General features: G+C 47.6%; 11 non-coding genes and 1 pseudogene across 11 annotated transcripts; all 12 read left to right on the top strand.

The window, feature by feature from the left end:
• Positions 1 to 599: 599 nt before the first annotated feature.
• On the top strand, positions 600 to 718 carry LOC126308056 (5S ribosomal RNA). Its single transcript, XR_007553986.1, has one exon. It is a non-coding gene; the product is annotated as a 5S ribosomal RNA (ribosomal RNA).
• Positions 719 to 2,189: 1,471 nt separating this feature from the next.
• LOC126307910 (5S ribosomal RNA) lies at positions 2,190 to 2,307 on the top strand (annotated as a pseudogene).
• Positions 2,308 to 9,961: 7,654 nt separating this feature from the next.
• LOC126307750 (5S ribosomal RNA) lies at positions 9,962 to 10,080 on the top strand. Its single transcript, XR_007553731.1, has one exon. It is a non-coding gene; the product is annotated as a 5S ribosomal RNA (ribosomal RNA).
• A 1,471-nt stretch (positions 10,081 to 11,551) lies between these two features.
• Positions 11,552 to 11,670, top strand: LOC126307720 (5S ribosomal RNA). Its single transcript, XR_007553704.1, has one exon. It is a non-coding gene; the product is annotated as a 5S ribosomal RNA (ribosomal RNA).
• A 1,461-nt stretch (positions 11,671 to 13,131) lies between these two features.
• On the top strand, positions 13,132 to 13,250 carry LOC126308055 (5S ribosomal RNA). Its single transcript, XR_007553985.1, has one exon. It is a non-coding gene; the product is annotated as a 5S ribosomal RNA (ribosomal RNA).
• A 1,461-nt stretch (positions 13,251 to 14,711) lies between these two features.
• Positions 14,712 to 14,830, top strand: LOC126308053 (5S ribosomal RNA). The gene has a single exon (XR_007553983.1). It is a non-coding gene; the product is annotated as a 5S ribosomal RNA (ribosomal RNA).
• Positions 14,831 to 16,291: 1,461 nt separating this feature from the next.
• Positions 16,292 to 16,410, top strand: LOC126308052 (5S ribosomal RNA). The gene has a single exon (XR_007553982.1). It is a non-coding gene; the product is annotated as a 5S ribosomal RNA (ribosomal RNA).
• A 1,471-nt stretch (positions 16,411 to 17,881) lies between these two features.
• Positions 17,882 to 18,000, top strand: LOC126307771 (5S ribosomal RNA). Its single transcript, XR_007553750.1, has one exon. It is a non-coding gene; the product is annotated as a 5S ribosomal RNA (ribosomal RNA).
• Positions 18,001 to 19,471: 1,471 nt separating this feature from the next.
• Positions 19,472 to 19,590, top strand: LOC126307770 (5S ribosomal RNA). Its single transcript, XR_007553749.1, has one exon. It is a non-coding gene; the product is annotated as a 5S ribosomal RNA (ribosomal RNA).
• A 1,471-nt stretch (positions 19,591 to 21,061) lies between these two features.
• Positions 21,062 to 21,180, top strand: LOC126307769 (5S ribosomal RNA). The gene has a single exon (XR_007553748.1). It is a non-coding gene; the product is annotated as a 5S ribosomal RNA (ribosomal RNA).
• A 1,471-nt stretch (positions 21,181 to 22,651) lies between these two features.
• Positions 22,652 to 22,770, top strand: LOC126308051 (5S ribosomal RNA). Its single transcript, XR_007553981.1, has one exon. It is a non-coding gene; the product is annotated as a 5S ribosomal RNA (ribosomal RNA).
• A 1,471-nt stretch (positions 22,771 to 24,241) lies between these two features.
• LOC126308050 (5S ribosomal RNA) lies at positions 24,242 to 24,360 on the top strand. Its single transcript, XR_007553980.1, has one exon. It is a non-coding gene; the product is annotated as a 5S ribosomal RNA (ribosomal RNA).
• The last annotated feature ends 654 nt before the right edge of the window (positions 24,361 to 25,014 follow it).

Here is a 25,014-nt window from a genome sequence, read left to right as displayed (position 1 = left end):
GGGACAAGTCGGGACGGAAGGGGACAGCCGAGAATGAACCGTGCAAATTACGCAGATATCTGGAAGCGCGACGAGTGTCAGGCAGGTGAGAACGCTTCCCTCTGTCTTCATTTCTTGCTATCTTGTCACTACCCCTGCCAGCCCTTTTTTCATGCTACCTTTCTCATGTGACAAAGATGCTTCCATACTGATTTTAAACTATCGTAAGATACGATATTAAGGAACTCAGTTTGAAAAGAGTGCGCCAAGGAAGACTTCCAAAGAGTCTCTGGAAATAACAAAACAGTATGAAGTGACAGAAATGTTGTGAAATACGTCAGGGCATATTGTTTTGTAGCAGTGCACAACGGCAAATTTGTAAACAAAAATTTACCTTCCATCGCTACAAGAGATGGATACTTTGTCGAACAAACGAATGACAGGCGGTGCAACGAGCAGCTGTGTTGTGCGTCTGACCCACGTGGCGGCGCGCCGCACTGCGCGTCGCCTTCGAGGTGGAAGGACGTGCTTTGCGTCAAATGTGCCACCGAAAACGGCGATTGCGTGTGTTGGGAGGAGAGGCGAAGCCTTCTTCTGCCGTGCGGCTACTGTATAAGGACGCCAACGGCCATACCATGTTGAATACACCGGTTCTCGTCCGATCACCGAAGTTAAGCAACATCGGGCCCGGTTAGTACTTGGATGGGTGACCGCCTGGGAACACCGGGTGCTGTTGGCTCCCTCTCTTCTTTTAAATTTTATGTCACTACACCTGCCAGCCCTCTTTTCATGAAAAACTCTCAGGTGCGACAAAGATGCTTCCACAAGCATTTTAAACTACTGTATTAAACGTAAGATGCGAAATTACAGTAATGAACTCAGTTTGAACAAGAATGCGCGGAGGAAGAGTGCTAGGATCTCGTTGAAAATAACGAAACACTGCGAATCGACAGATGTGCTCTTGAAACGCGTCAGAGAGTACTGTTTTGTAGGAGCGCTAAATTCCAAAAACTAACTACATTAAAGAAAGACCTGTTCCCGTCCGACCACCGAAGAAAAGCAACAACGTCAGTATTCGGATCGGCGACCGCCTGGGAACTCTGGCTGTCTTCATTTCTTGCTTTCTTGTCACTACTCCTGCCAGCCCTTTTTTCATGCTACCTTTCTCATGTGACAAAGATGCTTCCATACTGATTTTAAACTATCGTAAGATACGATATTAAGGAACTCAGTTTGAAAAGAGTGCGCCAAGTAAGACTTCCAAAGAGTCTCTGGAATAATAAAAACAGTATGAAGTGACAGAAAAGTTGTGAAAAACGTCAGGGCATATTGTTTTGTAGCAGTGCACAAGGGCAAATTTGTAAACAAAAATTTACCTTTCGTCGCTACAAGAGATGTATACTTTGCCGAAAAGCCTGTGTCTTGTGTGCATGTTTTCGCACCTTTCCACGGCACAGCGCAGCACAGAGCGGCACTGGTAGCTCCGAACGCCCGCACACGGCGCCTCGGACTCGCCGGTTCGGGCCGCGCCCATCTCGCAGATGCTTCTCGTACTTGTGCTGTCATATGGACCGCGACCCGAGCGGCAGCGAGCGGCAGTCGAGCAAAGTCGGGACAAGTCGGGACGGAAGGGGACAGCCGAGAATGAACCGTGCAAATTACGCAGATATCTGGAAGCGCGACGAGTGTCAGGCAGGTGAGAACGCTTCCCTCTGTCTTCATTTCTTGCTATCTTGTCACTACCCCTGCCAGCCCTTTTTTCATGCTACCTTTCTCATGTGACAAAGATGCTTCCATACTGATTTTAAACTATCGTAAGATACGATATTAAGGAACTCAGTTTGAAAAGAGTGCGCCAAGGAAGACTTCCAAAGAGTCTCTGGAAATAACAAAACAGTATGAAGTGACAGAAATGTTGTGAAATACGTCAGGGCATATTGTTTTGTAGCAGTGCACAACGGCAAATTTGTAAACAAAAATTTACCTTCCATCGCTACAAGAGATGGATACTTTGTCGAACAAACGAATGACAGGCGGTGCAACGAGCAGCTGTGTTGTGCGTCTGACCCACGTGGCGGCGCGCCGCACTGCGCGTCGCCTTCGAGGTGGAAGGACGTGCTTTGCGTCAAATGTGCCACCGAAAACGGCGATTGCGTGTGTTGGGAGGAGAGGCGAAGCCTTCTTCTGCCGTGCGGCTACTGTATAAGGACGCCAACGGCCATACCATGTTGAATACACCGGTTCTCGTCCGATCACCGAAGTTAAGCAACATCGGGCCCGGTTAGTACTTGGCTGTCTGCCCGCCTGGCAACACCTCGGTGCCGAGCGAGCAGTACTTCCTTGTGCGACTTGGCCGGCGGCGCCTCGCGTGTCGTCTGTCTCCTGCCTCGCGGCTACATTTCATCAAGTCCGTAAGTTATGGCTATGTTGTATGATAATAGTGAAGAACGACAAAATAATGTGCAATGCGAATTCGATAGTTCCGTCGGAAAACCGTCAGCTTTCGAAATTCACCGTTGGATACTTGAGGAATTGTGTTTGTCGACCGATGACGTTCTCGGAGTTCAATTTGATACTTTTATCAATTCCGTGTTTTTGAAGTTGAAAACTCCCGAATTGTGTGATACCGTGGTAAATGTTAATGATGGTATCCGTAAATTTCGACATCTAGACGGTCGCATTAGTAACGTGACTATTTCTCATGGTGGGTTTGGCCTTCGAAATGTTCGTGTGTTCAACTTGCCTTTTGAAATCCGGAATGACACAATATCTCGTCATTTGCGGCCGTACGGGACCGTGCTATCTGTTTTTAAAGAGAAGTGGTCTTCCGCCTATGTTTTTCAGGTCGAAAACGGCGTGAGGAGTGTAAAGATGATAGTACGACAACATATTCCGTCCTTCTTGTTAGTTAACGGTCATCGTGCTTTTATAACCTATAGTGGTCAACCTCAGACGTGTTCCTTTTGCGGTGCTGTTGGTCATTACCGACAAAACTGTCCTAAACGCAGGCAGCCTGTTCAGTTGCCACGTGAGGACGTTTTAAGTGGGCCTAGCTTTGCTTCTGTTGCTGCAACGAGTTTAGGTTCCGCCCCCCCCGCACGTGTGCAACTCGCGGCCGCCCCCCCTGTATCGGCCGCCGCTGACGTTATGGACACGTCTGTTCCTGATAGTGACTCTGTTTCTGTTTCTGAACCTCCTGTTGAGCCTTCTTTGCTCGCGGCTGCGACAACTGAATCTGTTTTTGAAAAACCGGTAGTGGACGATGTCTCACCGCAATCCGTGCCGATGTCGGCAGAAATTGTTCCGCATACTGTCCCGGTTACGGAACCCGACATATCGGCGGTTGCTGCTACTACCGTCCCCGACAGTCTTTCTGCTGCCAGTGCTGTTGTAGAACGTGAAGCTTTTACTGCACCGAAACCGCGTAGGGACCGGAATGTCGCTCGAGCTTCTGGCACCCCACGTTTACGTAGTGCCAGTAGCTCTGCTTCGTTTAATACGCGTGGTTTTTCGGACAAAAATCGGAGTCCGTCTCCGGTGGCGCGTTCTCCTGCCCCCCCTCAGGTTCGGTCGGTCGGGCAACCGACCTCCCGACAACCGGCCACGCGCGACGGCGTAGACCTCGGCCACCGCCCGTCTCAGGGGGGTGGCAGCAGGCGCCACGCGAAAAAGCAGACCTCTTCCCGCACTCAGCCGGAGGGTGATGTTGTTGCTGCAACGCAGAAACGTGACATCGCGGTGCAACATTTGAAAACCTTCCTGAGCCAACCGACTTCTGATGCCGATTCCGGCATGGCGGTGGATCCGCCTTTGTCTGTGACACCTTCCCCCTTTCCAACCAAAAGAAAGGCCGAAGATTCGCACCTTCGTCGTGCCCCCCCTTCCACCCACGATTTGGTGCCGCCTTTATCTTCGGATGTCGAGATGCCCGCCGTGGAGCAATCCGTCACAGAAGGTGCCGTCACAGTTTCTGGGACTCCACCGCTCCCGCCCCCCCTTCCTAGTCAGTCACAGGATTGGTCGGCGGATGTGGAGGCCGGTGGTAACCATTAGTGTGACTCATTGTATGTCCTCCCCCTCCTAGCAAGTTTGTATGTTTTATCTTGTTTTAAGCAAATTTCATGTTTTTCTTTTATTTTCTTGTTTTTTAACTGTGTTATTACGTGTATATGGTTAACGACTGTAGCCAGTGGAACATCTTAACAGTTAATCTTAATAAGTTGCGAAATCCGCAGAAGGCTATGATTTTAAAAAATTTCTTGTATGATAATAACTGTCACGTCGCTTTTTTACAGGAGGTGACTTGTGAAGCGCTTTTGTTTTTGCATGATTTTACTGATTTTACTGTGATTGATAATATTGCCCCTGATAACGATACGGGCACTGCAATTTTAGTGCGTTCTGGCTTACCAATATCTAACGTTGACATTTTACCGAACGGTCGCGCTGTTGCTTGTACCATTTTTGGAATTGTGTTTGTAAATGTGTACGCTCCGTCAGGAAATGTTAAACCGGCCAGGGCTGAATTTTATGGTAGAGATTTGTGTCAGCTTCTATCCAAGAATGTCGATACTTTAATCGTTGGGGGTGATTTTAATTGTGTTTTAGACGACAGCGATCAAGAGCCGCGTCCAAACAAATGTCACGAGCTGGGTACTTTAGTCACTAGTTTTCAGCTGCTCGACACGTGGCGTGTTTTACACCCGGATTTCACCTACTTCACCTATTTTTACGGTACCGGGCGTAGCCGCCTCGATCGGATTTATGTGTCTAGGCAGCTGTCTGCCCGTATTTGTAGTGCTGACGTGACTCCTGTCGTATTTTCTGACCACTCCAGTTACTCCTGTCGTCTTTTATTGCCTCGTTTGTGTGTTCCTCGCCGTACCAATTTGTGGAAGTTCAATTGCAGTTTACTCAATGACGACCATTTTGTGACTTGTTTTAACCGTATATGGCAACGGTTGTTGCGGACTCGAGGCGGTCATAGTAGCACCATTGAGTGGTGGGTTGCGATAGTTAAACCGGCGATTAGGAAATTTTTAATTGATTACAGCCGTGAGGCGGCACGCTGGCGTCGGGCAACGGCTCGCTTCCGCCAGGCTTGTTTACGGGACTTAGCGTTGCGGGTGACGTCACAGCCCGAGTTGTTGCCTACTCTGAAGCAATTTCAAGCAAAGCTTTTACTTGACATGCGTGCCGTTAGTGATGGGGTGACCGTCCGAAGTCAGCCTGCGGGACTTGTTACTGGGGAACCTCTGTCCATTTACCATTTACACAGGGAACGCAAACGCCGTGAACGTTTGAAGATTAATGTTTGGCGGCTGCGAAACGGCGATCGCACTTCTGTACAGTCGGAAATTGAAACAGATATTTTTGAACATTTCGCTTCACTTTTCCGTGCTGTTGATGTGGATTCCGACGCGTTGCGAGATTTTTTGCAGACTGTACCCCATGTTTTAACTCGCCCGGACAGGAATCATTTAACTGACGCCTTTACGTCTGATGAAGTTCTCGATGCCGTTCGGCGGAGTCCCAACGGGAAGTCTCCAGGTCCAGATGGGATTCCTGCGGAATTTTATTTGAAATTTTTTCATCTTTTTAGTGAGATTTTAGTAGATTTGGTAAATGATATTCGAAATGGTGTGACTGTACCAGCTGCCTTTGTGGAGGGGGTTGTGACGCTCGTTCCCAAATCCAATGCTGTGCCAAATATCGACGCTGTCCGTCCGATTACTTTATTAAATGTTGACTACAAGATCGTCACGCGCTGCGTCGCTCAGCGACTTAAAAACATTTTGCCGGCGGTACTTAGTCCTCAGCAAACGTGTGCGGTGCGCGATCGGAATATCTTTGACGCTATCCTTGCTTACAGGGACTGCATTGGTTATGTAAAAAGTGCTCGGCTTCGGACTGCGGCGATTTTATTAGTTGATTTTAAGAATGCCTTTGACCGTATTAGTCATTTTTATTTGCGTCAGGTATTGGTACGCATGGGGTTTGGTTATAAATTTACCAACTTAGTGACGCATCTGTTGCAAAATGCTACGTCACGCATCTGTGTTAATGGTCGTCTTACTCCTGCTTTTCGTGTAGGTCGCTCCGTGCGGCAAGGGTGTCCGCTTTCCATGGCGCTTTTTGCCATTGCGCTGGATCCCCTCCTCCGCTATATCGGTCAGGAATGTCGCGGCATTCAGATGGGGACTACCAGATTGGTTTGTAAAGCATACGCTGATGACCTTGGCGTATTTATTGAGCATTTAGACGATGTTGACAGGTTGCAAGTCGTTCTGCACAACTTTGAACAAGCTACGGGGGCGATTGTCAATACACAGAAAACTGTTCTTTTACCGCTCACCGCCCGCGCACGTACCCTTCGTAGGGACTGGTTCTGTGTACAGCAGCAGCATAAAGTTCTTGGAGTCCTTTTATCCTCGAATCCACAGCAGATGGAAGCATTAAATTGGCGGCCTACGCTGCATCGGATTCGTGCTGTTGTCAAGATCCATGCGGTCCGAAATTTGGCCCTTCGGGAAAAGGTGCATTTAATAAATAATAACTTCTTGGCAAGGGCGTGGTACCTTGCGCAGGTTCTCCCGGTACCCAAGCAATTGGGGCGCGCCATCGCACAGGCGATTTACTGGTTTTTATGGAGGGGGGAGATTTTTAAGGTGTCACATGCTGTCTGTACCTTGGGCCTGTCCGACGGCGGTTTGGGACTTGTCGATTTTTCAGCCAAATGTGCGGCTCTCCTTTGGAAGAGAATTACCGCTGTTATGCAGAAGGCACCTTGCAGTCCCACCGCGGTTGTTTTTAATCGTTATCGTCCTCATTCTGAAGTGGCACCTGTTTCTGTGTCGCACATCCCGTTTTATCTTTCTTATGTGCGCCGCTACTATTTCGATAATAGTTACCTGACACTTCGTGACATCTCCGCCCACACGGTTAGCGCTGTCTGCGATGCTATACGCGGACCTCCTATTCGTTGCAAGTGGGAGTATCGATTGCCACGCTGCAACTGGGTGGCAGTGTGGCAAAACCTCGCCAACAAAGTCCTCCCGGCTTCCGTACACGCTGCATGGTACAAGGTGGTGCATCGCACCATCCCCACCAACTCCAAACTTCATTCCATCAACCTTATCCCATCTGGAGTGTGTGACGTGTGTACTGTCGACGATACTCTTGAACACCGCTTTGCGTGTGACCGCTTCCGCCGTGTCTGGGACGTAGCCAGGGATATGGTTCGTCTGATTCAGCGGGTGGACGCTCGAACCGTTACTGTGGATGATGTATTAATTCCGCAGTGTGTCGTCTACCCCACCACCAAGCGAAATGCCACGGTGTGGATCTTTGGCCATACAGTTTTTGCTATTTTCTCTTTAAAGTTGTGTACCGATTTGGACTTCCTTACCTTTTTATGGACCCAACATTCTCAGATTCAGACATCGCCACATTATCGGCAAAATTTTGCAAATTTTTTGCAGGTCGCACTGGCGCATGCTTTTGCGCGTATGTCGGTACCTGCGTAACATGGATGTTATTGTCTCGTATTTTCAAATTGCCCTTGAGCGACACAATATGAATAAATGCGACTTTCTCTATGTTTTCTGGAACGAAAATTGCCGAAACTTGACTATCGAACGACATCAGAAGTCTTTTCAGTTTTTTCTGAACGTTATTGCCAAACTTCTTGTTTGGCATGAGTGTCGGTATTATTAGTTTCTTTTTTCTTTTTTTTTCCCCGTATGTGGCGTGACGAGATTCTTTACTGATGTTTCAGTTCTAGTTTCTAGTGGTGACTGTTTGCGTTATTTTTTCTTTTTTCTTTTTTCATTTCTTTTACTGTCGAGCGCTCCCACTTCTCGTCACGTGTCTGCGCTCGGCACTTTTGGAACCTTTCGTCGGTGTGGGATTTCACACCGGGATTACCGGCGCTTTAAAATAGCGTTTTGTTTCATGTTGTTTTTACTATACCTAGGCTGTTGCGATTTCTCTTTTTTTTCATACATGAAATATTGTTTTGTTTTACGGTCGATATGAGTGATGACGGGTGTGGGGGCGACACTGTGGCCAGGCCTCAGACTAATTGACCCCTGCCCTCATTGCCGCCGCCTGCCAGCCACGCTCGATGCCCGACCGACAATGACTTTCCTTTTCCGGTGGATGCGTCGTCCTGGTTGCGTACAAATGTTTTGTGTTCCCTTTGGACAGTCGTCATCATCGATTGTTACGGTGTGAATCCGCCTTATCTTTCCGTTTCCTCTTTCAGTTTTTGGCGTATAAATGGGAGGCATTTATCACATTTCGTTTTCACGTGTTGCAGGCCTATTTAATTTATGAAAAAAAAAAGTGCTGTTGGCTCCCAACTCTTCTTTTAAATTTTATGTCACTACACCTGCCAGCCCTCTTTCCATGAAAAACTCTCAGGTGCGCAAAAAAAAAAAAAAAAAAAAAAAAAAAAAATAAATAAATAAAAAATAAAAAAAAAAAAAAGGTGCAGTTAAAAAAAAAAGTGCTGTTGGCTCCCTCTCTTCTTTTAAATTTTATGTCACTACACCTGCCAGCCCTCTTTTCATGAAAAACTCTCAGGTGCGACAAAGATGCTTCCACAAGCATTTTAAACTACTGTATTAAACGTAAGATGCGAAATTACAGTAATGAACTCAGTTTGAACAAGAATGCGCGGAGGAAGAGTGCTAGGATCTCGTTGAAAATAACGAAACACTGCGAATCGACAGATGTGCTCTTGAAACGCGTCAGAGAGTACTGTTTTGTAGGAGCGCTAAATTCCAAAAACTAACTACATTAAAGAAAGACCTGTTCCCGTCCGACCACCGAAGAAAAGCAACAACGTCAGTATTCGGATCGGCGACCGCCTGGGAACTCTGGCTGTCTTCATTTCTTGCTTTCTTGTCACTACTCCTGCCAGCCCTTTTTTCATGCTACCTTTCTCATGTGACAAAGATGCTTCCATGCTGATTTTAAACTATCGTAAGATACGATATTAAGGAACTCAGTTTGAAAAGAGTGCGCCAAGTAAGACTTCCAAAGAGTCTCTGGAATAATAAAAACAGTATGAAGTGACAGAAAAGTTGTGAAAAACGTCAGGGCATATTGTTTTGTAGCAGTGCACAAGGGCAAATTTGTAAACAAAAATTTACCTTTCGTCGCTACAAGAGATGTATACTTTGCCGAAAAGCCTGTGTCTTGTGTGCATGTTTTCGCACCTTTCCACGGCACAGCGCAGCACAGAGCGGCACTGGTAGCTCCGAACGCCCGCACACGGCGCCTCGGACTCGCCGGTTCGGGCCGCGCCCATCTCGCAGATGCTTCTCGTACTTGTGCTGTCATATGGACCGCGACCCGAGCGGCAGTCGAGCAAAGTCGGGACAAGTCGGGACGGAAGGGGACAGCCGAGAATGAACCGTGCAAATTACGCAAATATCTGGAAGCGCGACGAGTGTCAGGCAGGTGAGAACGCTTCCCTCTGTCTTCATTTCTTGCTATCTTGTCACTACCCCTGCCAGCCCTTTTTTCATGCTACCTTTCTCATGTGACAAAGATGCTTCCATACTGATTTTAAACTATCGTAAGATACGATATTAAGGAACTCAGTTTGAAAAGAGTGCGCCAAGGAAGACTTCCAAAGAGTCTCTGGAAATAACAAAACAGTATGAAGTGACAGAAATGTTGTGAAATACGTCAGGGCATATTGTTTTGTAGCAGTGCACAACGGCAAATTTGTAAACAAAAATTTACCTTCCATCGCTACAAGAGATGGATACTTTGTCGAACAAACGAATGACAGGCGGTGCAACGAGCAGCTGTGTTGTGCGTCTGACCCACGTGGCGGCGCGCCGCACTGCGCGTCGCCTTCGAGGTGGAAGGACGTGCTTTGCGTCAAATGTGCCACCGAAAACGGCGATTGCGTGTGTTGGGAGGAGAGGCGAAGCCTTCTTCTGCCGTGCGGCTACTGTATAAGGACGCCAACGGCCATACCATGTTGAATACACCGGTTCTCGTCCGATCACCGAAGTTAAGCAACATCGGGCCCGGTTAGTACTTGGATGGATGACCGCCTGGGAACACCGGGTGCTGTTGGCTCCCTCTCTTCTTTTAAATTTTATGTCACTACACCTGCCAGCCCTCTTTTCATGAAAAACTCTCAGGTGCGACAAAGATGCTTCCACAAGCATTTTAAACTACTGTATTAAACGTAAGATGCGAAATTACAGTAATGAACTCAGTTTGAACAAGAATGCGCGGAGGAAGAGTGCTAGGATCTCGTTGAAAATAACGAAACACTGCGAATCGACAGATGTGCTCTTGAAACGCGTCAGAGAGTACTGTTTTGTAGGAGCGCTAAATTCCAAAAACTAACTACATTAAAGAAAGACCTGTTCCCGTCCGACCACCGAAGAAAAGCAACAACGTCAGTATTCGGATCGGCGACCGCCTGGGAACTCTGGCTGTCTTCATTTCTTGCTTTCTTGTCACTACTCCTGCCAGCCCTTTTTTCATGCTACCTTTCTCATGTGACAAAGATGCTTCCATGCTGATTTTAAACTATCGTAAGATACGATATTAAGGAACTCAGTTTGAAAAGAGTGCGCCAAGTAAGACTTCCAAAGAGTCTCTGGAATAATAAAAACAGTATGAAGTGACAGAAAAGTTGTGAAAAACGTCAGGGCATATTGTTTTGTAGCAGTGCACAAGGGCAAATTTGTAAACAAAAATTTACCTTTCGTCGCTACAAGAGATGTATACTTTGCCGAAAAGCCTGTGTCTTGTGTGCATGTTTTCGCACCTTTCCACGGCACAGCGCAGCACAGAGCGGCACTGGTAGCTCCGAACGCCCGCACACGGCGCCTCGGACTCGCCGGTTCGGGCCGCGCCCATCTCGCAGATGCTTCTCGTACTTGTGCTGTCATATGGACCGCGACCCGAGCGGCAGCGAGCGGCAGTCGAGCAAAGTCGGGACAAGTCGGGACGGAAGGGGACAGCCGAGAATGAACCGTGCAAATTACGCTAATATCTGGAAGCGCGACGAGTGTCAGGCAGGTGAGAACGCTTCCCTCTGTCTTCATTTCTTGCTATCTTGTCACTACCCCTGCCAGCCCTTTTTTCATGCTACCTTTCTCATGTGACAAAGATGCTTCCATACTGATTTTAAACTATCGTAAGATACGATATTAAGGAACTCAGTTTGAAAAGAGTGCGCCAAGGAAGACTTCCAAAGAGTCTCTGGAAATAACAAAACAGTATGAAGTGACAGAAATGTTGTGAAATACGTCAGGGCATATTGTTTTGTAGCAGTGCACAACGGCAAATTTGTAAACAAAAATTTACCTTCAATCGCTACAAGAGATGGATACTTTGTCGAACAAACGAATGACAGGCGGTGCAACGAGCAGCTGTGTTGTGCGTCTGACCCACGTGGCGGCGCGCCGCACTGCGCGTCGCCTTCGAGGTGGAAGGACGTGCTTTGCGTCAAATGTGCCACCGAAAACGGCGATTGCGTGTGTTGGGAGGAGAGGCGAAGCCTTCTTCTGCCGTGCGGCTACTGTATAAGGACGCCAACGGCCATACCATGTTGAATACACCGGTTCTCGTCCGATCACCGAAGTTAAGCATCATCGGGCCCGGTTAGTACTTGGATGGGTGACCGCCTGGGAACACCGGGTGCTGTTGGCTCCCTCTCTTCTTTTAAATTTTATGTCACTACACCTGCCAGCCCTCTTTTCATGAAAAACTCTCAGGTGCGACAAAGATGCTTCCACAAGCATTTTAAACTACTGTATTAAACGTAAGATGCGAAATTACAGTAATGAACTCAGTTTGAACAAGAATGCGCGGAGGAAGAGTGCTAGGATCTCGTTGAAAATAACGAAACACTGCGAATCGACAGATGTGCTCTTGAAACGCGTCAGAGAGTACTGTTTTGTAGGAGCGCTAAATTCCAAAAACTAACTACATTAAAGAAAGACCTGTTCCCGTCCGACCACCGAAGAAAAGCAACAACGTCAGTATTCGGATCGGCGACCGCCTGGGAACTCTGGCTGTCTTCATTTCTTGCTTTCTTGTCACTACTCCTGCCAGCCCTTTTTTCATGCTACCTTTCTCATGTGACAAAGATGCTTCCATGCTGATTTTAAACTATCGTAAGATACGATATTAAGGAACTCAGTTTGAAAAGAGTGCGCCAAGTAAGACTTCCAAAGAGTCTCTGGAATAATAAAAACAGTATGAAGTGACAGAAAAGTTGTGAAAAACGTCAGGGCATATTGTTTTGTAGCAGTGCACAAGGGCAAATTTGTAAACAAAAATTTACCTTTCGTCGCTACAAGAGATGTATACTTTGCCGAAAAGCCTGTGTCTTGTGTGCATGTTTTCGCACCTTTCCACGGCACAGCGCAGCACAGAGCGGCACTGGTAGCTCCGAACGCCCGCACACGGCGCCTCGGACTCGCCGGTTCGGGCCGCGCCCATCTCGCAGATGCTTCTCGTACTTGTGCTGTCATATGGACCGCGACCCGAGCGGCAGTCGAGCAAAGTCGGGACAAGTCGGGACGGAAGGGGACAGCCGAGAATGAACCGTGCAAATTACGCAAATATCTGGAAGCGCGACGAGTGTCAGGCAGGTGAGAACGCTTCCCTCTGTCTTCATTTCTTGCTATCTTGTCACTACCCCTGCCAGCCCTTTTTTCATGCTACCTTTCTCATGTGACAAAGATGCTTCCATACTGATTTTAAACTATCGTAAGATACGATATTAAGGAACTCAGTTTGAAAAGAGTGCGCCAAGGAAGACTTCCAAAGAGTCTCTGGAAATAACAAAACAGTATGAAGTGACAGAAATGTTGTGAAATACGTCAGGGCATATTGTTTTGTAGCAGTGCACAACGGCAAATTTGTAAACAAAAATTTACCTTCCATCGCTACAAGAGATGGATACTTTGTCGAACAAACGAATGACAGGCGGTGCAACGAGCAGCTGTGTTGTGCGTCTGACCCACGTGGCGGCGCGCCGCACTGCGCGTCGCCTTCGAGGTGGAAGGACGTGCTTTGCGTCAAATGTGCCACCGAAAACGGCGATTGCGTGTGTTGGGAGGAGAGGCGAAGCCTTCTTCTGCCGTGCGGCTACTGTATAAGGACGCCAACGGCCATACCATGTTGAATACACCGGTTCTCGTCCGATCACCGAAGTTAAGCAACATCGGGCCCGGTTAGTACTTGGATGGGTGACCGCCTGGGAACACCGGGTGCTGTTGGCTCCCTCTCTTCTTTTAAATTTTATGTCACTACACCTGCCAGCCCTCTTTTCATGAAAAACTCTCAGGTGCGACAAAGATGCTTCCACAAGCATTTTAAACTACTGTATTAAACGTAAGATGCGAAATTACAGTAATGAACTCAGTTTGAACAAGAATGCGCGGAGGAAGAGTGCTAGGATCTCGTTGAAAATAACGAAACACTGCGAATCGACAGATGTGCTCTTGAAACGCGTCAGAGAGTACTGTTTTGTAGGAGCGCTAAATTCCAAAAACTAACTACATTAAAGAAAGACCTGTTCCCGTCCGACCACCGAAGAAAAGCAACAACGTCAGTATTCGGATCGGCGACCGCCTGGGAACTCTGGCTGTCTTCATTTCTTGCTTTCTTGTCACTACTCCTGCCAGCCCTTTTTTCATGCTACCTTTCTCATGTGACAAAGATGCTTCCATGCTGATTTTAAACTATCGTAAGATACGATATTAAGGAACTCAGTTTGAAAAGAGTGCGCCAAGTAAGACTTCCAAAGAGTCTCTGGAATAATAAAAACAGTATGAAGTGACAGAAAAGTTGTGAAAAACGTCAGGGCATATTGTTTTGTAGCAGTGCACAAGGGCAAATTTGTAAACAAAAATTTACCTTTCGTCGCTACAAGAGATGTATACTTTGCCGAAAAGCCTGTGTCTTGTGTGCATGTTTTCGCACCTTTCCACGGCACAGCGCAGCACAGAGCGGCACTGGTAGCTCCGAACGCCCGCACACGGCGCCTCGGACTCGCCGGTTCGGGCCGCGCCCATCTCGCAGATGCTTCTCGTACTTGTGCTGTCATATGGACCGCGACCCGAGCGGCAGTCGAGCAAAGTCGGGACAAGTCGGGACGGAAGGGGACAGCCGAGAATGAACCGTGCAAATTACGCAAATATCTGGAAGCGCGAAGAGTGTCAGGCAGGTGAGAACGCTTCCCTCTGTCTTCATTTCTTGCTATCTTGTCACTACCCCTGCCAGCCCTTTTTTCATGCTACCTTTCTCATGTGACAAAGATGCTTCCATACTGATTTTAAACTATCGTAAGATACGATATTAAGGAACTCAGTTTGAAAAGAGTGCGCCAAGGAAGACTTCCAAAGAGTCTCTGGAAATAACAAAACAGTATGAAGTGACAGAAATGTTGTGAAATACGTCAGGGCATATTGTTTTGTAGCAGTGCACAACGGCAAATTTGTAAACAAAAATTTACCTTCCATCGCTACAAGAGATGGATACTTTGTCGAACAAACGAATGACAGGCGGTGCAACGAGCAGCTGTGTTGTGCGTCTGACCCACGTGGCGGCGCGCCGCACTGCGCGTCGCCTTCGAGGTGGAAGGACGTGCTTTGCGTCAAATGTGCCACCGAAAACGGCGATTGCGTGTGTTGGGAGGAGAGGCGAAGCCTTCTTCTGCCGTGCGGCTACTGTATAAGGACGCCAACGGCCATACCATGTTGAATACACCGGTTCTCGTCCGATCACCGAAGTTAAGCAACATCGGGCCCGGTTAGTACTTGGATGGGTGACCGCCTGGGAACACCGGGTGCTGTTGGCTCCCTCTCTTCTTTTAAATTTTATGTCACTGCACCTGCCAGCCCTCTTTTCATGAAAAACTCTCAGGTGCGACAAAGATGCTTCCACAAGCATTTTAAACTACTGTATTAAACGTAAGATGCGAAATTACAGTAATGAACTCAGTTTGAACAAGAATGCGCGGAGGAAGAGTGCTAGGATCTCGTTGAAAATAACGAAACACTGCGAATCGACAGATGTGCTCTTGAAACGCGTCAGAGAGTACTGTTTTGTAGGAGCGCTAAATTCCAAAAACTAACTACATTAAAGAAAGACCTGTTCCCGTCCGACCACCGAAGAAAAGCAACAACGTCAGTATTCGGATCGGCGACCGCCTGGGAACTCTGGCTGTCTTCATTTCTTGCTTTCTTGTCACTACTCCTGCCAGCCCTTTTTTCATGCTACCTTTCTCATGTGACAAAGATGCTTCCATGCTGATTTTAAACTATCGTAAGATACGATATTAAGGAACTCAGTTTGAAAAGAGTGCGCCAAGTAAGACTTCCAAAGAGTCTCTGGAATAATAAAAACAGTATGAAGTGACAGAAAAGTTGTGAAAAACGTCAGGGCATATTGTTTTGTAGCAGTGCACAAGGGCAAATTTGTAAACAAAAATTTACCTTTCGTCGCTACAAGAGATGTATACTTTGCCGAAAAGCCTGTGTCTTGTGTGCATGTTTTCGCACCTTTCCACGGCACAGCGCAGCACAGAGCGGCACTGGTAGCTCCGAACGCCCGCACACGGCGCCTCGGACTCGCCGGTTCGGGCCGCGCCCATCTCGCAGATGCTTCTCGTACTTGTGCTGTCATATGGACCGCGACCCGAGCGGCAGTCGAGCAAAGTCGGGACAAGTCGGGACGGAAGGGGACAGCCGAGAATGAACCGTGCAAATTACGCAAATATCTGGAAGCGCGACGAGTGTCAGGCAGGTGAGAACGCTTCCCTCTGTCTTCATTTCTTGCTATCTTGTCACTACCCCTGCCAGCCCTTTTTTCATGCTACCTTTCTCATGTGACAAAGATGCTTCCATACTGATTTTAAACTATCGTAAGATACGATATTAAGGAACTCAGTTTGAAAAGAGTGCGCCAAGGAAGACTTCCAAAGAGTCTCTGGAAATAACAAAACAGTATGAAGTGACAGAAATGTTGTGAAATACGTCAGGGCATATTGTTTTGTAGCAGTGCACAACGGCAAATTTGTAAACAAAAATTTACCTTCCATCGCTACAAGAGATGGATACTTTGTCGAACAAACGAATGACAGGCGGTGCAACGAGCAGCTGTGTTGTGCGTCTGACCCACGTGGCGGCGCGCCGCACTGCGCGTCGCCTTCGAGGTGGAAGGACGTGCTTTGCGTCAAATGTGCCACCGAAAACGGCGATTGCGTGTGTTGGGAGGAGAGGCGAAGCCTTCTTCTGCCGTGCGGCTACTGTATAAGGACGCCAACGGCCATACCATGTTGAATACACCGGTTCTCGTCCGATCACCGAAGTTAAGCAACATCGGGCCCGGTTAGTACTTGGATGGGTGACCGCCTGGGAACACCGGGTGCTGTTGGCTCCCTCTCTTCTTTCAAATTTTATGTCACTACACCTGCCAGCCCTCTTTTCATGAAAAACTCTCAGGTGCGACAAAGATGCTTCCACAAGCATTTTAAACTACTGTATTAAACGTAAGATGCGAAATTACAGTAATGAACTCAGTTTGAACAAGAATGCGCGGAGGAAGAGTGCTAGGATCTCGTTGAAAATAACGAAACACTGCGAATCGACAGATGTGCTCTTGAAACGCGTCAGAGAGTACTGTTTTGTAGGAGCGCTAAATTCCAAAAACTAACTACATTAAAGAAAGACCTGTTCCCGTCCGACCACCGAAGAAAAGCAACAACGTCAGTATTCGGATCGGTGACCGCCTGGGAACTCTGGCTGTCTTCATTTCTTGCTTTCTTGTCACTACTCCTGCCAGCCCTTTTCTCATGCTACCTTTCTCATGTGACAAAGATGCTTCCATACTGATTTTAAACTATCGTAAGATACGATATTAAGGAACTCAGTTTGAAAAGAGTGCGCCAAGTAAGACTTCCAAAGAGTCTCTGGAATAATAAAAACAGTATGAAGTGACAGAAAAGTTGTGAAAAACGTCAGGGCATATTGTTTTGTAGCAGTGCACAAGGGCAAATTTGTAAACAAAAATTTACCTTTCGTCGCTACAAGAGATGTATACTTTGCCGAAAAGCCTGTGTCTTGTGTGCATGTTTTCGCACCTTTCCACGGCACAGCGCAGCACAGAGCGGCACTGGTAGCTCCGAACGCCCGCACACGGCGCCTCGGACTCGCCGGTTCGGGCCGCGCCCATCTCGCAGATGCTTCTCGTACTTGTGCTGTCATATGGACCGCGACCCGAGCGGCAGCGAGCGGCAGTCGAGCAAAGTCGGGACAAGTCGGGACGGAAGGGGACAGCCGAGAATGAACCGTGCAAATTACGCAAATATCTGGAAGCGCGACGAGTGTCAGGCAGGTGAGAACGCTTCCCTCTGTCTTCATTTCTTGCTATCTTGTCACTACCCCTGCCAGCCCTTTTTTCATGCTACCTTTCTCATGTGACAAAGATGCTTCCATACTGATTTTAAACTATCGTAAGATACGATATTAAGGAACTCAGTTTGAAAAGAGTGCGCCAAGGAAGACTTCCAAAGAGTCTCTGGAAATAACAAAACAGTATGAAGTGACAGAAATGTTGTGAAATACGTCAGGGCATATTGTTTTGTAGCAGTGCACAACGGCAAATTTGTAAACAAAAATTTACCTTCCATCGCTACAAGAGATGGATACTTTGTCGAACAAACGAATGACAGGCGGTGCAACGAGCAGCTGTGTTGTGCGTCTGACCCACGTGGCGGCGCGCCGCACTGCGCGTCGCCTTCGAGGTGGAAGGACGTGCTTTGCGTCAAATGTGCCACCGAAAACGGCGATTGCGTGTGTTGGGAGGAGAGGCGAAGCCTTCTTCTGCCGTGCGGCTACTGTATAAGGACGCCAACGGCCATACCATGTTGAATACACCGGTTCTCGTCCGATCACCGAAGTTAAGCAACATCGGGTCCGGTTAGTACTTGGATGGGTGACCGCCTGGGAACACCGGGTGCTGTTGGCTCCCTCTCTTCTTTCAAATTTTATGTCACTACACCTGCCAGCCCTCTTTTCATGAAAAACTCTCAGGTGCGACAAAGATGCTTCCACAAGCATTTTAAACTACTGTATTAAACGTAAGATGCGAAATTACAGTAATGAACTCAGTTTGAACAAGAATGCGCGGAGGAAGAGTGCTAGGATCTCGTTGAAAATAACGAAACACTGCGAATCGACAGATGTGCTCTTGAAACGCGTCAGAGAGTACTGTTTTGTAGGAGCGCTAAATTCCAAAAACTAACTACATTAAAGAAAGACCTGTTCCCGTCCGACCACCGAAGAAAAGCAACAACGTCAGTATTCGGATCGGCGACCGCCTGGGAACTCTGGCTGTCTTCATTTCTTGCTTTCTTGTCACTACTCCTGCCAGCCCTTTTTTCATGCTACCTTTCTCATGTGACAAAGATGCTTCCATACTGATTTTAAACTATCGTAAGATACGATATTAAGGAACTCAGTTTGAAAAGAGTGCGCCAAGTAAGACTTCCAAAGAGTCTCTGGAATAATAAAAACAGTATGAAGTGACAGAAAAGTTGTGAAAAACGTCAGGGCATATTGTTTTGTAGCAGTGCACAAGGGCAAATTTGTAAACAAAAATTTACCTTTCGTCGCTACAAGAGATGTATACTTTGCCGAAAAGCCTGTGTCTTGTGTGCATGTTTTCGCACCTTTCCACGGCACAGCGCAGCACAGAGCGGCACTAGTAGCTCCGAACGCCCGCACACGGCGCCTCGGACTCGCCGGTTCGGGCCGCGCCCATCTCGCAGATGCTTCTCGTACTTGTGCTGTCATATGGACCGCGACCCGAGCGGCAGCGAGCGGCAGTCGAGCAGAGTCGGGACAAGTCGGGACGGAAGGGGACAGCCGAGAATGAACCGTGCAAATTACGCAAATATCTGGAAGCGCGACGAGTGTCAGGCAGGTGAGAACGCTTCCCTCTGTCTTCATTTCTTGCTATCTTGTCACTACCCCTGCCAGCCCTTTTTTCATGCTACCTTTCTCATGTGACAAAGATGCTTCCATACTGATTTTAAACTATCGTAAGATACGATATTAAGGAACTCAGTTTGAAAAGAGTGCGCCAAGGAAGACTTCCAAAGAGTCTCTGGAAATAACAAAACAGTATGAAGTGACAGAAATGTTGTGAAATACGTCAGGGCATATTGTTTTGTAGCAGTGCACAACGGCAAATTTGTAAACAAAAATTTACCTTCCATCGCTACAAGAGATGGATACTTTGTCGAACAAACGAATGACAGGCGGTGCAACGAGCAGCTGTGTTGTGCGTCTGACCCACGTGGCGGCGCGCCGCACTGCGCGTCGCCTTCGAGGTGGAAGGACGTGCTTTGCGTCAAATGTGCCACCGAAAACGGCGATTGCGTGTGTTGGGAGGAGAGGCGAAGCCTTCTTCTGCCGTGCGGCTACTGTATAAGGACGCCAACGGCCATACCATGTTGAATACACCGGTTCTCGTCCGATCACCGAAGTTAAGCAACATCGGGTCCGGTTAGTACTTGGATGGGTGACCGCCTGGGAACACCGGGTGCTGTTGGCTCCCTCTCTTCTTTTAAATTTTATGTCACTACACCTGCCAGCCCTCTTTTCATGAAAAACTCTCAGGTGCGACAAAGATGCTTCCACAAGCATTTTAAACTACTGTATTAAACGTAAGATGCGAAATTACAGTAATGAACTCAGTTTGAACAAGAATGCGCGGAGGAAGAGTGCTAGGATCTCGTTGAAAATAACGAAACACTGCGAATCGACAGATGTGCTCTTGAAACGCGTCAGAGAGTACTGTTTTGTAGGAGCGCTAAATTCCAAAAACTAACTACATTAAAGAAAGACCTGTTCCCGTCCGACCACCGAAGAAAAGCAACAACGTCAGTATTCGGATCGGCGACCGCCTGGGAACTCTGGCTGTCTTCATTTCTTGCTTTCTTGTCACTACTCCTGCCAGCCCTTTTTTCATGCTACCTTTCTCATGTGACAAAGATGCTTCCATACTGATTTTAAACTATCGTAAGATACGATATTAAGGAACTCAGTTTGAAAAGAGTGCGCCAAGTAAGACTTCCAAAGAGTCTCTGGAATAATAAAAACAGTATGAAGTGACAGAAAAGTTGTGAAAAACGTCAGGGCATATTGTTTTGTAGCAGTGCACAAGGGCAAATTTGTAAACAAAAATTTACCTTTCGTCGCTACAAGAGATGTATACTTTGCCGAAAAGCCTGTGTCTTGTGTGCATGTTTTCGCACCTTTCCACGGCACAGCGCAGCACAGAGCGGCACTAGTAGCTCCGAACGCCCGCACACGGCGCCTCGGACTCGCCGGTTCGGGCCGCGCCCATCTCGCAGATGCTTCTCGTACTTGTGCTGTCATATGGACCGCGACCCGAGCGGCAGCGAGCGGCAGTCGAGCAGAGTCGGGACAAGTCGGGACGGAAGGGGACAGCCGAGAATGAACCGTGCAAATTACGCAAATATCTGGAAGCGCGACGAGTGTCAGGCAGGTGAGAACGCTTCCCTCTGTCTTCATTTCTTGCTATCTTGTCACTACCCCTGCCAGCCCTTTTTTCATGCTACCTTTCTCATGTGACAAAGATGCTTCCATACTGATTTTAAACTATCGTAAGATACGATATTAAGGAACTCAGTTTGAAAAGAGTGCGCCAAGGAAGACTTCCAAAGAGTCTCTGGAAATAACAAAACAGTATGAAGTGACAGAAATGTTGTGAAATACGTCAGGGCATATTGTTTTGTAGCAGTGCACAACGGCAAATTTGTAAACAAAAATTTACCTTCCATCGCTACAAGAGATGGATACTTTGTCGAACAAACGAATGACAGGCGGTGCAACGAGCAGCTGTGTTGTGCGTCTGACCCACGTGGCGGCGCGCCGCACTGCGCGTCGCCTTCGAGGTGGAAGGACGTGCTTTGCGTCAAATGTGCCACCGAAAACGGCGATTGCGTGTGTTGGGAGGAGAGGCGAAGCCTTCTTCTGCCGTGCGGCTACTGTATAAGGACGCCAACGGCCATACCATGTTGAATACACCGGTTCTCGTCCGATCACCGAAGTTAAGCAACATCGGGTCCGGTTAGTACTTGGATGGGTGACCGCCTGGGAACACCGGGTGCTGTTGGCTCCCTCTCTTCTTTTAAATTTTATGTCACTACACCTGCCAGCCCTCTTTTCATGAAAAACTCTCAGGTGCGACAAAGATGCTTCCACAAGCATTTTAAACTACTGTATTAAACGTAAGATGCGAAATTACAGTAATGAACTCAGTTTGAACAAGAATGCGCGGAGGAAGAGTGCTAGGATCTCGTTGAAAATAACGAAACACTGCGAATCGACAGATGTGCTCTTGAAACGCGTCAGAGAGTACTGTTTTGTAGGAGCGCTAAATTCCAAAAACTAACTACATTAAAGAAAGACCTGTTCCCGTCCGACCACCGAAGAAAAGCAACAACGTCAGTATTCGGATCGGCGACCGCCTGGGAACTCTGGCTGTCTTCATTTCTTGCTTTCTTGTCACTACTCCTGCCAGCCCTTTTTTCATGCTACCTTTCTCATGTGACAAAGATGCTTCCATACTGATTTTAAACTATCGTAAGATACGATATTAAGGAACTCAGTTTGAAAAGAGTGCGCCAAGTAAGACTTCCAAAGAGTCTCTGGAATAATAAAAACAGTATGAAGTGACAGAAAAGTTGTGAAAAACGTCAGGGCATATTGTTTTGTAGCAGTGCACAAGGGCAAATTTGTAAACAAAAATTTACCTTTCGTCGCTACAAGAGATGTATACTTTGCCGAAAAGCCTGTGTCTTGTGTGCATGTTTTCGCACCTTTCCACGGCACAGCGCAGCACAGAGCGGCACTGGTAGCTCCGAACGCCCGCACACGGCGCCTCGGACTCGCCGGTTCGGGCCGCGCCCATCTCGCAGATGCTTCTCGTACTTGTGCTGTCATATGGACCGCGACCCGAGCGGCAGCGAGCGGCAGTCGAGCAAAGTCGGGACAAGTCGGGACGGAAGGGGACAGCCGAGAATGAACCGTGCAAATTACGCAAATATCTGGAAGCGCGACGAGTGTCAGGCAGGTGAGAACGCTTCCCTCTGTCTTCATTTCTTGCTATCTTGTCACTACCCCTGCCAGCCCTTTTTTCATGCTACCTTTCTCATGTGACAAAGATGCTTCCATACTGATTTTAAACTATCGTAAGATACGATATTAAGGAACTCAGTTTGAAAAGAGTGCGCCAAGGAAGACTTCCAAAGAGTCTCTGGAAATAACAAAACAGTATGAAGTGACAGAAATGTTGTGAAATACGTCAGGGCATATTGTTTTGTAGCAGTGCACAACGGCAAATTTGTAAACAAAAATTTACCTTCCATCGCTACAAGAGATGGATACTTTGTCGAACAAACGAATGACAGGCGGTGCAACGAGCAGCTGTGTTGTGCGTCTGACCCACGTGGCGGCGCGCTGCACTGCGCGTCGCCTTCGAGGTGGAAGGACGTGCTTTGCGTCAAATGTGCCACCGAAAACGGCGATTGCGTGTGTTGGGAGGAGAGGCGAAGCCTTCTTCTGCCGTGCGGCTACTGTATAAGGACGCCAACGGCCATACCATGTTGAATACACCGGTTCTCGTCCGATCACCGAAGTTAAGCAACATCGGGCCCGGTTAGTACTTGGATGGGTGACCGCCTGGGAACACCGGGTGCTGTTGGCTCCCTCTCTTCTTTTAAATTTTATGTCACTGCACCTGCCAGCCCTCTTTTCATGAAAAACTCTCAGGTGCGACAAAGATGCTTCCACAAGCATTTTAAACTACTGTATTAAACGTAAGATGCGAAATTACAGTAATGAACTCAGTTTGAACAAGAATGCGCGGAGGAAGAGTGCTAGGATCTCGTTGAAAATAACGAAACACTGCGAATCGACAGATGTGCTCTTGAAACGCGTCAGAGAGTACTGTTTTGTAGGAGCGCTAAATTCCAAAAACTAACTACATTAAAGAAAGACCTGTTCCCGTCCAACCACCGAAGAAAAGCAACAACGTCAGTATTCGGATCGGCGACCGCCTGGGAACTCTGGCTGTCTTCATTTCTTGCTTTCTTGTCACTACTCCTGCCAGCCCTTTTTTCATGCTACCTTTCTCATGTGACAAAGATGCTTCCATACTGATTTTAAACTATCGTAAGATACGATATTAAGGAACTCAGTTTGAAAAGAGTGCGCCAAGTAAGACTTCCAAAGAGTCTCTGGAATAATAAAAACAGTATGAAGTGACAGAAAAGTTGTGAAAAACGTCAGGGCATATTGTTTTGTAGCAGTGCACAAGGGCAAATTTGTAAACAAAAATTTACCTTTCGTCGCTACAAGAGATGTATACTTTGCCGAAAAGCCTGTGTCTTGTGTGCATGTTTTCGCACCTTTCCACGGCACAGCGCAGCACAGAGCGGCACTGGTAGCTCCGAACGGCCGCACACGGCGCCTCGGACTCGCCGGTTCGGGCCGCGCCCATCTCGCAGATGCTTCTCGTACTTGTGCTGTCATATGGACCGCGACCCGAGCGGCAGCGAGCGGCAGTCGAGCAAAGTCGGGACAAGTCGGGACGGAAGGGGACAGCCGAGAATGAACCGTGCAAATTACGCAAATATCTGGAAGCGCGACGAGTGTCAGGCAGGTGAGAACGCTTCCCTCTGTCTTCATTTCTTGCTATCTTGTCACTACCCCTGGCAGCCCTTTTTTCATGCTACCTTTCTCATGTGACAAAGATGCTTCCATACTGATTTTAAAGTATCGTAAGATACGATATTAAGGAACTCAGTTTGAAAAGAGTGCGCCAAGGAAGACTTCCAAAGAGTCTCTGGAAATAACAAAACAGTATGAAGTGACAGAAATGTTGTGAAATACGTCAGGGCATATTGTTTTGTAGCAGTGCACAACGGCAAATTTGTAAACAAAAATTTACCTTCCATCGCTACAAGAGATGGATACTTTGTCGAACAAACGAATGACAGGCGGTGCAACGAGCAGCTGTGTTGTGCGTCTGACCCACGTGGCGGCGCGCCGCACTGCGCGTCGCCTTCGAGGTGGAAGGACGTGCTTTGCGTCAAATGTGCCACCGAAAACGGCGATTGCGTGTGTTGGGAGGAGAGGCGAAGCCTTCTTCTGCCGTGCGGCTACTGTATAAGGACGCCAACGGCCATACCATGTTGAATACACCGGTTCTCGTCCGATCACCGAAGTTAAGCAACATCGGGCCCGGTTAGTACTTGGATGGGTGACCGCCTGGGAACACCGGGTGCTGTTGGCTCCCTCTCTTCTTTTAAATTTTATGTCACTGCACCTGCCAGCCCTCTTTTCATGAAAAACTCTCAGGTGCGACAAAGATGCTTCCACAAGCATTTTAAACTACTGTATTAAACGTAAGATGCGAAATTACAGTAATGAACTCAGTTTGAACAAGAATGCGCGGAGGAAGAGTGCTAGGATCTCGTTGAAAATAACGAAACACTGCGAATCGACAGATGTGCTCTTGAAACGCGTCAGAGAGTACTGTTTTGTAGGAGCGCTAAATTCCAAAAACTAACTACATTAAAGAAAGACCTGTTCCCGTCCGACCACCGAAGAAAAGCAACAACGTCAGTATTCGGATCGGCGACCGCCTGGGAACTCTGGCTGTCTTCATTTCTTGCTTTCTTGTCACTACTCCTGCCAGCCCTTTTTTCATGCTACCTTTCTCATGTGACAAAGATGCTTCCATACTGATTTTAAACTATCGTAAGATACGATATTAAGGAACTCAGTTTGAAACGAGTGCGCCAAGTAAGACTTCCAAAGAGTCTCTGGAATAATAAAAACAGTATGAAGTGACAGAAAAGTTGTGAAAAACGTCAGGGCATATTGTTTTGTAGCAGTGCACAAGGGCAAATTTGTAAACAAAAATTTACCTTTCGTCGCTACAAGA

Source organism: Schistocerca gregaria, unplaced genomic scaffold, assembly GCF_023897955.1.
Source record: "Schistocerca gregaria isolate iqSchGreg1 unplaced genomic scaffold, iqSchGreg1.2 ptg000355l, whole genome shotgun sequence".
Classification (NCBI taxonomy): Eukaryota; Metazoa; Arthropoda; class Insecta; order Orthoptera; family Acrididae; genus Schistocerca; species Schistocerca gregaria.
This window is presented reverse-complemented; position numbering and strand designations above follow the sequence as displayed.